Source organism: Balaenoptera ricei, chromosome 13 (genome assembly GCF_028023285.1).
Source record: "Balaenoptera ricei isolate mBalRic1 chromosome 13, mBalRic1.hap2, whole genome shotgun sequence".
In the NCBI taxonomy this organism is placed as follows: Eukaryota; Metazoa; Chordata; class Mammalia; order Artiodactyla; family Balaenopteridae; genus Balaenoptera; species Balaenoptera ricei.
Window position 1 is genome coordinate 89,786,830 of NC_082651.1, and position 10,396 is coordinate 89,797,225.

Genomic DNA, 10,396 nt, shown 5'->3' on the forward strand with positions numbered 1-10,396 from the left:
AATATTAATTGGAATTCATGGTAGGATCCAGATAAGTGAATACTAAAGTGTGACCCACAGATACCCCTTTCAAAGGAGTAAGAAAAATGACTGTGACTCTTCTGATGGGAGCATCGCACAGAGAGAGGAAGCACGGTGCAGGGGGCAGCAGGCAAGGATGCAGCAAAAGGCGAGAACTCTCAGGTTCATCCCTGGGCTGCATCCTAAATCCTTCCAAATCTTCCATGGCATCTCTGCCAATTAAAACAGTTTTTCTTTAATGACATTTGATGCATGTGATCTCAAATACCAGGCCAAGAGTAAGGAAATGTTCCTCAAGCCAACTGCTTATAAAAATATAACATAGGAAATACTATATTTTATCATTTAAAAATATTAGTGTGCTTATTAAGTGTAATACAGGAAAAATTGGGCGAAATCATATTTCCAATGACTTCAGGAAAGCATTATCCAAGGAAACTTTTTCCCATTTAAAGCTTGAATTCCTGTATAAAGAACACAATTGCCTTCCTCTTTTTTGTGTTTTTCGAAAGAACCTGTTTTACTTTTCCTGGGTCCTAGAGCAAGATGACAATTTAGGTCTGAAATCCTAAACTACCTTCTCTCTAAATCTAAGAGTAAAATGGGGGGAAAAAAGCTCAGCAAAACACAAACTAAGGAAGTATTGACCAAAGACCAACATTTAACTTGACTAAATCCTGGGGAGCCCCATGCAACGCAGTCTCCGCATGGAGTCACATGCAAAGGAAACATAAATCAGATCTTAAGAGCATTTTTGAAAATGTAGTTCTTTAAAAGGGGGCACCAAGGCAGGGGTTTTTACACATCTCAGCACCCAGTTAGCTTCCCAGAAATCCCTTCAGGCATTGATTCCTCTCCCGCGTCTCATGCATGCGGGTCCCACACCACATGCACCCCTCTCCTGTCCCTTCTTCCTTCACATCCAAGTGACATGTCATCCTGGCAGGACCCATGCTCGTTCCTGGGCCTGCAGGGCACAACAGTTTGTCAAGTTCTCCCCACGTGGTGGCAACAATGGGCACCAGGACTTCCAGCTCACGTCATCCTTGTAACTAATGATCCCGCCAAGGGAAGGATCTGCCTCTCCCACATCTGTAGTGCACTCTCCTCTTGCTCAGACTGTTTTCCTTGGGAGACACCCTTAGGGAGCATCTTCCCCTCACACACGGACACTCCTGTTCTGTCCCCTCAGAAGCAAACAACGGAAAAGAGATTGGGAAATTTCCAAAAATTTCCAAAAATTTACAAAATCCCCCCAAAATTTACAAAGATACTCCTTAAAAAATGTGGTAGTTGAGGGACAAGGGCTAAATAGCCCAAATGAAACAATATGGAATGTCCTTGTAGAACAGAAACTCCTTTGGGCCACGTGGATGGATAATGGCTTGGCAGACAGCAGAAAAACCTGCCGTGTCATTGCTCTCTAGATGGAAGAAATGCAAGAGTGGGCTCAGGAGATGGGACTTTACACAAAGAAGGATAAGATTTGTACATCCATGGATTTAGCAGTATTATTCTCATAGCCAAAACGTGGAAGAAACCCATGTCCATCAGCAGATGAAGGAATATACAAATAGTGAAATATTATTTGGCCTTAAAAAGGAAGGAAATCCTGTTACATGCTATGACGTGAATGGACCTTGAAGATATGTTAAATGAAATAAGCCAATCACAAAAGCAACGATGCTGTAGGAATCCACTTAAGTGAAGTCCGTAGAGTGGTCAGATTCATAGAAACCGAAAGTAGAATGATGGCAGCCGAGGGCTGGGGGAGGGGACAATGGAGAGGTATTGTTTAAGGGGTACAGAGTATCAGTTTTGCAAGATGAAAAGAGTTCTGGAGATCGGTGCACCACTATGTGAAAAATACTGAATACTCCTGAGGTACACTTAGAAATGGGTAAGATGGTAAGTTTTATTTATGTGGTAAAAAGTGTGTTTTACCACAATTAAACAACTTTTAATTTAATTAAAAATAAAATGACATGGTTGGAAAGACCGAAAGAATATGATGTTATAAAGAATATGCATTGGCTGAGCAGAAACTGGAGGTAGATGACAAAGGATGAGGCTGATGTAAAAGCGCAGGGGAATAGCAGCCAAGGCACGGTCCCCAGGGGGTCAGAGGAAGGGTCTCAGCCCTGTGCCGCCTCCCCGCACGCCTGCCCAGCCGTGGAGAAGTCTCTGCTCTTCTAGGGGGCTGATATGGCTGCGCCCTGGGTCACACATGCTGGCCCTGCTGACCCCAGAACCACAGCAGAAAATCAGCACAGCCCCTACCTGTGAACCATGGCCCTGCCTAGAGAGCCACACAGCTCGTGACTGTAACACAGTCACAGACAAGGGCCCACGTGCTGCAGCTCCTCAATTCTCTTGGGATTGAGCTCTAACCAGTCATGTGACCAGAGAGTAGTCCTTCCACGTGGCCAATTCCCAAAGAAAAAGACTCGAATAAAAACATAAAAGAAAACCAGTCTGAACAATAAGCTACGCCAGATCCCATGTCACCTCCACAGTTAACTGAGGGCCGCTTACCCGAGGGCAGGTGTATGCAGGGCCTCACTCTAAGACCACTGCAAGTCTGGGCTGTGAGTCAGTCTAATAGATGAGACTTGGTCATAACGAGACCCCGCTGTACAGCTGAAAACTGTCAGCGTATTCTTTTTGTTCCTAATATCACTAGCCTATTGCAGAAATGTTGAGTAAGACTGTTGCATATCCCATTTCTACGTCCTCACTTCCTGTTTTTCACCTCTTCTTACCGCCCTCGCTATCACTCAGCCCATCCTCCACAGGGCTGCCAAAGAAAGCTTTCTAGAATACAAACTTCCCAAGATTATTCCCTCCTTAATGCCACCTCGAAGACGCCCCACGAGACACAGGATCAAATCCAAGCTCTTCAGCCTAAGTCATTTGTGACCTGGTGCTGTTCCCCTGCACTTGCCTCGGTGCCCACAATTCTCGTCTCAACCCAGCACGCTCCCTTTGCTCCAGGGTCACCTTTGACCCACGTTTTCTCAGCCTAGAACACTCTCCCATCTTTACCAATGCCCATCCATCCAGCCTAATTATCACACATCCATCCGTGCATTTAGTGTAAGTGCAGCCTCTACTGCCAAGCTGGCTTAGGTTCCTCCAGCTGCCCCCATACTTGCTAACACCTATCTTGCCCAGGCATTTATCCAAAGACTTTAACAGAAAGTGACAAAAATTATCTTTGTCATCAACAAAAGTTCTGAGTATTTTGAACAAACAAGAATCAGTTGAGCAATTTTGATTCTTTCAAATGATTTCAGTTGAGATGGTTAAAGAAGAGGGAAAAAAAAAATTTTTAAAGAACCACATGATTATTCTGAGTCCAAAAACCCAGCAGCTGGAGTCGGTCGTTGAGGGCCCCAGGGAGGCGTCCTTGGCGACCCTGCAACTGCCCTGGTCCTGTCCTCCCATGGCCTAGTGTTCTGTTCTTCCCATGGATCAATGAGTCTCCCTCGAGTTTTCTAATGAATCCCCCCTTATGCTTAAGTTATCGAGAGACTTTTTTTGTTGTTTGCAATCAAAAGAGTCTTCATGGACACAGGGAGTTTCTAATTCAAGTCCACTTTGGCTACTAAGCCTAAGGACATGAGAGAACTGGAGAAAAGAAGCAAGCAAGAAAGAAGCTCCTGTCCCAGGAATGTTCCAGTTCTTGAGAAGTTACCTAATATCATGCAATATCCTTTTGTGGGCGTCAGCGTCCCCATCTGTAAAATGCTAAACGATTTACAATCTTCCAGTTGTGAATTCTGACAGCCTATGAATTTTTGAGAGCCCAGGATGAGCCAACGTACATATTTGTTTAAAGTCCCTGTACTGATGCTTCCACCAATAGCCTGTGGCACTGGTAAAGCTTAGTGCCAACACCGAGATCCTGCCAGAAACACGGCGGGGTGAAGTAGTCCAGACATGCTCCTTTGTTTATTTGTAAACCAAAATGTCTGGGCTCCCTGGAGACGTGCCTCTGCCTCTTGACGCAGGAAGTAAGACACAAATCTAGCTGCAAAGACCTTGAAGCATGACAGAGAACTTTAGTGAAGGCTTTTGAAGGAGCTCAGAAGACTGTTGCTCCCATAAAACACGCAGCAGAATTTCTTTAAAATCTTTTCTGAGCATATTCCTCTTCCCTCAAATTTGATAATTCGGGGCGGCTACTGCACCTCTTTCTGTCCACAGAGCACCCCCAGTGTCCCCCCTCCTGTGGGATGCCCCCCATCACCTATACACTCCAGTGGCCCCTCCAAATCCTGACTTCTTGTCCTGACGTTCTTGCAAAATGAGGCTTCCTAAAACTTTGGCAGATAGATTGCAACTTTATTCAGTAAACACCCATATGACTGGGAGGAAGGGGTCCCTAAGGGAAAATTCAAGCTGCATTTCATGCTCCGATGCCAGTTCCATCCCATCTTTCAGTTCTAAAGTTTAATGATAGGGCTTCCCCGGTGGCGTAGTGCTTAAGAATCCGCCTGCCAATGCAGGGGACGTGGGTTCGAGCCCTGGTCCGGGAAGATCCCACGTGCCACGGAGCAACTAAGCCTGTGCGCCACAAGTACTGAGCCTGTGCTCTAGAGCCCGCGAGCCACAACTACTGAGCCCATGTGCCACAACTACTGAAGCCCGCGCACCTAGAGCCCATGCTCCGCAACAAGAGAAGCCACCGCAGTGAGAAGTCCACGCACCGCAACGAAGAGTAGCCCCCGCTCACCGCAACTAGAGAAAAGCCCGCGCGTAGCAACGAAGACCCAACGCAGCCAAAAATAAACAACTAAATAAAATAAATAATTTTTTTTAAAAAATAAAGTTTAATGATAAAAAATTAATTCATTTAAAAACCCTAGTCCAGCTGGCAGTTAAAAGCGGCCTCATTTAACCCAGGCTGCGTGTGACGCCCCGCTGGGCCACTGATATCAAAGCCTCAGCACAAGGGGGCAGTGCCTCACGCAGAGGCCACCCAAGGCCCAGGAGTGGGGAGGCCGCCGCCACTCCCCGAGGCACTGGTGCTGTCTGGGGGGCCTTCTGTGTCCCCCCGGGGGTAGGCACTGCTGATCGCTCTGGACAGAGATCTGAGGCCACTGCTGACATGGTGACGTCAGCCTCCTGGCTCGCGTCCGACTGGCGGGGCTTCAGCGCCCATGGAGAAATCGCTGGAAACCGGTCTCGTGTAGCAGCAAAGCAGCTTCTTCAGGAGGATTCAAGTTAAATCATTCCGTAAAGCCCCTTGATCGGAGGAAGACACAGGGCTCACATAACTGAACAGTCAGTTTGCTCCCCTCAGAGAGGTGCACTGAGTTATTTCAAACCAAATTGACAGACTTTGTGTAAAGTGACCTACAGCTCTCTGTTTGGGGGGTGATACTAACAAGCCACCAACATCTCACGCCTCTTAACTAGCATCTCCCTCCCATGCTCTCTCCTCTTGTCTCCATTCTCCACACTTTAAGACAAAATTTAAAAAGGATCATATCACTGCTCTGCTTTAACCCTTAAGCAACTTCTCACGTACCTGTAGGACGAAGACCGGAACCGCTCTGGTGACCCCACAGGCCCTGCATGGTCAGCCCTGCCCCCGCCCAGCCTCACTCATGCTCCCCTGTTCCCTGTGGCAGCCACTCCAGACTTGTTTCTGTTCCTTCAAGGCCCTGGCTTCCTCTCACCAGGGCCTTTGCACATTCTATTCCCGCTGCTGAGAACCTGTCCTCTGCCCTTGAACTAGTTAGTATATATTCTTCCATCAATATCAACTTAAATCTCACTTCTTATGGGGAAGCTTCTTACTTTATGTTTCCAAACCAATATTTATCACAAACGCAGTGTTCCTTTTGTTTTTATAGTTCTTTGATTAAACTATAAGTTTTATTTTGATTAAAATATAAGTTCATGAAAGTGGAGGCTGGGACTTTGTTTTATGTTTACTTTTGTTTTTCCGCTAATTAGCATTAAGACTTGAAATATGGGACTTGAAGGAAGGAAGGAAAGAAGGAAGGGAGGAAGGGGGGGGAGGGAGGACCTCACGTGGGCAGCTCCAGGAGGTGACCTCCAGGCCTCTGGCTGGGGTCACTGGGTGGATGGTGCTGTCATTCCCTGAAACAGACAGGACAGAAGATCATCACCTTAGGACGATGATGAGTTCAGTTGGGGACTTGGTGGGAAAGCCCAGTGGTCATTTCTCTGTCAGTCTGAAGCTCAGGGGAATGAGTAAGTGCTAAAAGATAAATGTCTGCCTTTGCCTTGTGAGCGGATGGGGTCGCATGAGGAAGAATGCACATGAAAAGGAGAGCACTGGGCCAGAGGAAGCTTGCACAGAACCCATCTTTAAGTACTAGGCAGAGAGTGAGCAAGCCCTAAAGAAGACAGAGAAAGAACATTCAGAAGTTTACAAAAATCCAGAGAGTAGGGTCAGAGACACAAGGGCCGTTTCCAGGAGGGAGGGACCGAAGCTGTCCAGTGTGTCTGAGAGGCCCAGCACAATGTAGAGTACGCACGGGAATGACTTTGGCAGGGGCAGTGCCAGGAGAGTGATGGGGGAAGGACCCAGATTGCAGGAACTGTGGAGAAACGAAGAGAAGGCTGGAACTGTAGGCAATTCTTTAGAAGCTTGGCTCAGAAGAGGGAAACTAAAGTGACAAAAAGAAAGCAGCAGAAGAGGATAAAAAAGATTTGGGCATTTTTATAGGCTGAGTTGGAACAAACCAGCAAGACAAAGAGGGAGCATCAGTGACAGAAAGGGGGTGACAGATAGGTGGAAGCCCTGAAAGACTGTCATTGAAGGACGAACGCCTGTTATTCCCACTGCCGGGCACGGTGTCTGGCACCCAGCAGGTGATCAGTAAGTATTGAATGAGTGAATGAATGAACGATGAACAAATAAACAAATGGACAGACAAAGGTGAAGAGAATGGCTTTGAGAAAGACCTTCCTAGACTGGAAAGAAGCCAAAGTGGGTGCAGATATAAATAAACTGCTATGGGTTATAACTAGTATTGCAGCAAAATTTTCGTTTTGAATGAACACTTGTCTCGGGAGCTATTTAGAGAGAGAGAGTGTTGAGAGGTTGAGACACTTGTCATACAGGGACCCCAAATGAGACCCCCCTGCCATTTTTCCAGGCAGCTGTCCCTTGGCTGCCATGGATGAGGCTGAGTGAACCAGAAGATGCAGTGGCGTGGGGAAAGCTGGCCTGGAGTCAGGAAGATATAGTTTTTAATCCTGTTTAAAACTTCGTACTCGTTTGACCTTGGAAAAATCTAACCTGTCTCTACCTGAGTTTGTTCCTAGTAGAATGGTGCTAAAAATTATCCTTTAGTCATGGGCTTTTGTGAGAATGAGTGTAACATGTCTAGCTCCGTGCCTGCCACAGAAGTGCTCAAAAATTGAAGATGCTATTATTGGTGCTTGGGTTGTTGATATTATTGTTTTGCAGCCAAGAAGCAAACCCTCCTGCGTCTAAATATTGTATTTAGCAGACACCTGAGAAACCTTTATAAAGTGACTGCCCTGGGTATGCTTGCATGGTGTCCCATCAGCAAGTTGACAAGCCAGCCGGTGACTTATGGAAACCACCAATGGTACATAAAGTAGTCCAATGCCTGGTACACAGTCAAAAGAAGTGAAGGGCCCCAAGCCCAGGCTCCACAGCAAAGGCGGATGAGCAGGTGAAACAGACACGTATGCAAATGAAGCAACCAGACACGTATGCAAATGAAGCAACCAGACACGTATGCAAATGAAGCAACCAGACAAGGTAGTCAGTCAGCGTGGATGTAGGGTCACCAGTTGACGCAGTGCATCCCATCCTCCCAGACAGCACCATCCATATAGGGATTTGGATTCCATGAACCCAAGATGGTGCAGCCAGGAATAGAGTGCTAGAGGGGTCCTGAGCCCAAGTCCCAAGAGAGGCTTTGCTGAAGTCAAGTGAGGAGAACAGGGTTTGGTGCCTATGCAGAACTGAACAGGGTTTGGGTAGGAGCAGACCTGCAAGAGGAATCAAAGTGGAGAGTCAAGGCGGAGGCAGAAGAGGAGATGGTTGGAAGCAAAGCAAGGGAAGCCAGATGGTTGCAGAAAACCATGATCGCTCAAGGTTTCAAATTTGCCCTTGTTAGTGTTCATCACTTGACATCAAGACTCAGGATGGGTACCAGGTGTCACTCACTGTGCACACAAACCACACACTTCGCATCTTGACCCTATTCAATTTTTCTTCTGGTAACTCGTCTTTGTTCTTTTTTATGATTATTAATTTCCTGGCATTTGTTTGTTTTGAATGTATAAGTTAAAGTCCTTTGGGGCAGCAGTCAGGGCATGAATGCATATATTGCAGTTCTTTTAATTCTGTCATGTTAGATGGATATATCTTCGTAAACTACTTTAAAACCCTTCCCTAATGAGTCAGGGTACAAATAATTAAATAATACATACTTTTGAAGTGTATAGCTATGCATAATTTCCAATGTATTTTACTTGGCCACCTCTTCCTCAAGTAATCTATTCTTATCTTCTTGTTTCTCTCATCTCTATTCCAGAGTCCTGATTGAAGTTGGTAGCTGGGGTTGGAACATGTTTGGGGAACTAATTCCTTTTCATTCTTTGTAAGCGACCCCAGTTTTGGTGGGGAATGAGGTGGAGTGTTAGTAAGTAAACAAACAAATAAATGCAGCCTGTTTCTAGAATGACAATAGATACCATTTACTGAGCACCTGCTATTCGGTGAGCACCGTGCCAAGGGCTCTTCATATTTTGTTTCATGTAACCTTCACAATAACTAAATTGGGTGGTTTCCCCACTTTACTGATGGGGAAACTGAAGATGGAAGTAGTTACACAGGTTGCCCAGCTAGTAAGAGCTCTGAATCCAAGGGTACCAGACACGCGAATCCTGGCTCTTTCCGCTAACACGCACACACATACACAAATGTGTGCATGGGTGTACACAGACACCCCACAGAACACCAAATAGTGGAAAGGGCTAGAATGTGCCACCAGATTCAACCAGTTACCTTGACTTCTCCAGCAATGTCCCCAAGGTCAAAGTCTCCCTCCCGGAACTCAAGCATAGGAAAAATGGCTTTCCGTGGCTTTGTGGTCCATCTCAAGGTGATCGCCAACTCATACCCACCAATTCACTGAATTGCACATCTTGAGAATTTGCAGACACAAGTGGTAAATGCCCATAGAGCCCTCACACACACTTCATGCCTTAGAAAGGGGTGGTGGTCACATCTCAAAACTTCCCTGGCTTCAGCTTCATAGAAGCAGGGTCCCAGACTGCCACTGAAATGCCATGAGAAACTGAGCTCGTCTACCACCTTCCCTGGTAATGCTTGTTTTCTCAAAGTTGGCTATCGGCTTACGTAGATGGATTATTTTCCTCACTATGGCCCTGGAAGCCGTATGGGAATAACAAAGAGCAAAATCCACTTTCATTCCTGCGGACAGACCAGAGGGGGCTGGAGCAGCACCACGAAGAGACCGTGTTCCTCTCTGGCCTGGAGTTCACTGTTCAGGATTCTTTCAGGGGAAGAAAGCTAAAGGCTCTTGGATCTTCATGGGGCCTCTCTGAAAACCAAAGTGCTCTTGGAAGGAGAGGAGATTATACTACACGAGGATTCATTCCCCCAAACTCCTCTAATCCTGGCTTTTAGCTTTGACTAATCCCCTATGAGAAGGGGATAAGTGATGGGGATGGAGAGTGAGAGAGGTGGGAAGGTAAGAAAGAGCTGGAAAGGAAAACAGGCTGTGCCCAGAGCCAGCCCCCCGGCCAACCTTCCTATGCACACCCACCTGCAGTAAAGGCTATGAGGCCGTGATACATTGTGTACTCGCCATGAGGGTCTCGACTCAGACATACGCTTGTTGGCCCCAAAGCAGTCATTTGTTCACAAGATCATTTAATAGTTTTCGTTCACTCATTAGACAAATATCCACTGAGGACCTATTATCCACCTTTAAAGACCCACAGTCTAATGGAGAGACACTTATATACACATTTTATATTAAAATGGGAGTAAATACAGCAAGATATAGATAGATGATGGATGGATGGATGGACAGATGGGTAGGAGGGAGAAGGGAAGGAATTAATTTAGGAACATTAACTTTAGTTGTTTTATTTTTAAGGGGAGTAGAGGAGGTAATTCTTGAGCTGATTCATAAAGCATGACAAGAGTGGACTAGTGAGAGGGTATGAAAGAAAGCTTTCCAGAGAGACAGAGCAGTGTAAGTAAAAACATGAAAAACTGAAAAACCAGTAGTGTGTGTGTGTGTGTGTGTGTAAGAACAATACCACTTTCAGTCTAGCTGTTTAGTAAAGTATAAGGGGCAAAGTATGAAGCAGAAGTGGCAGA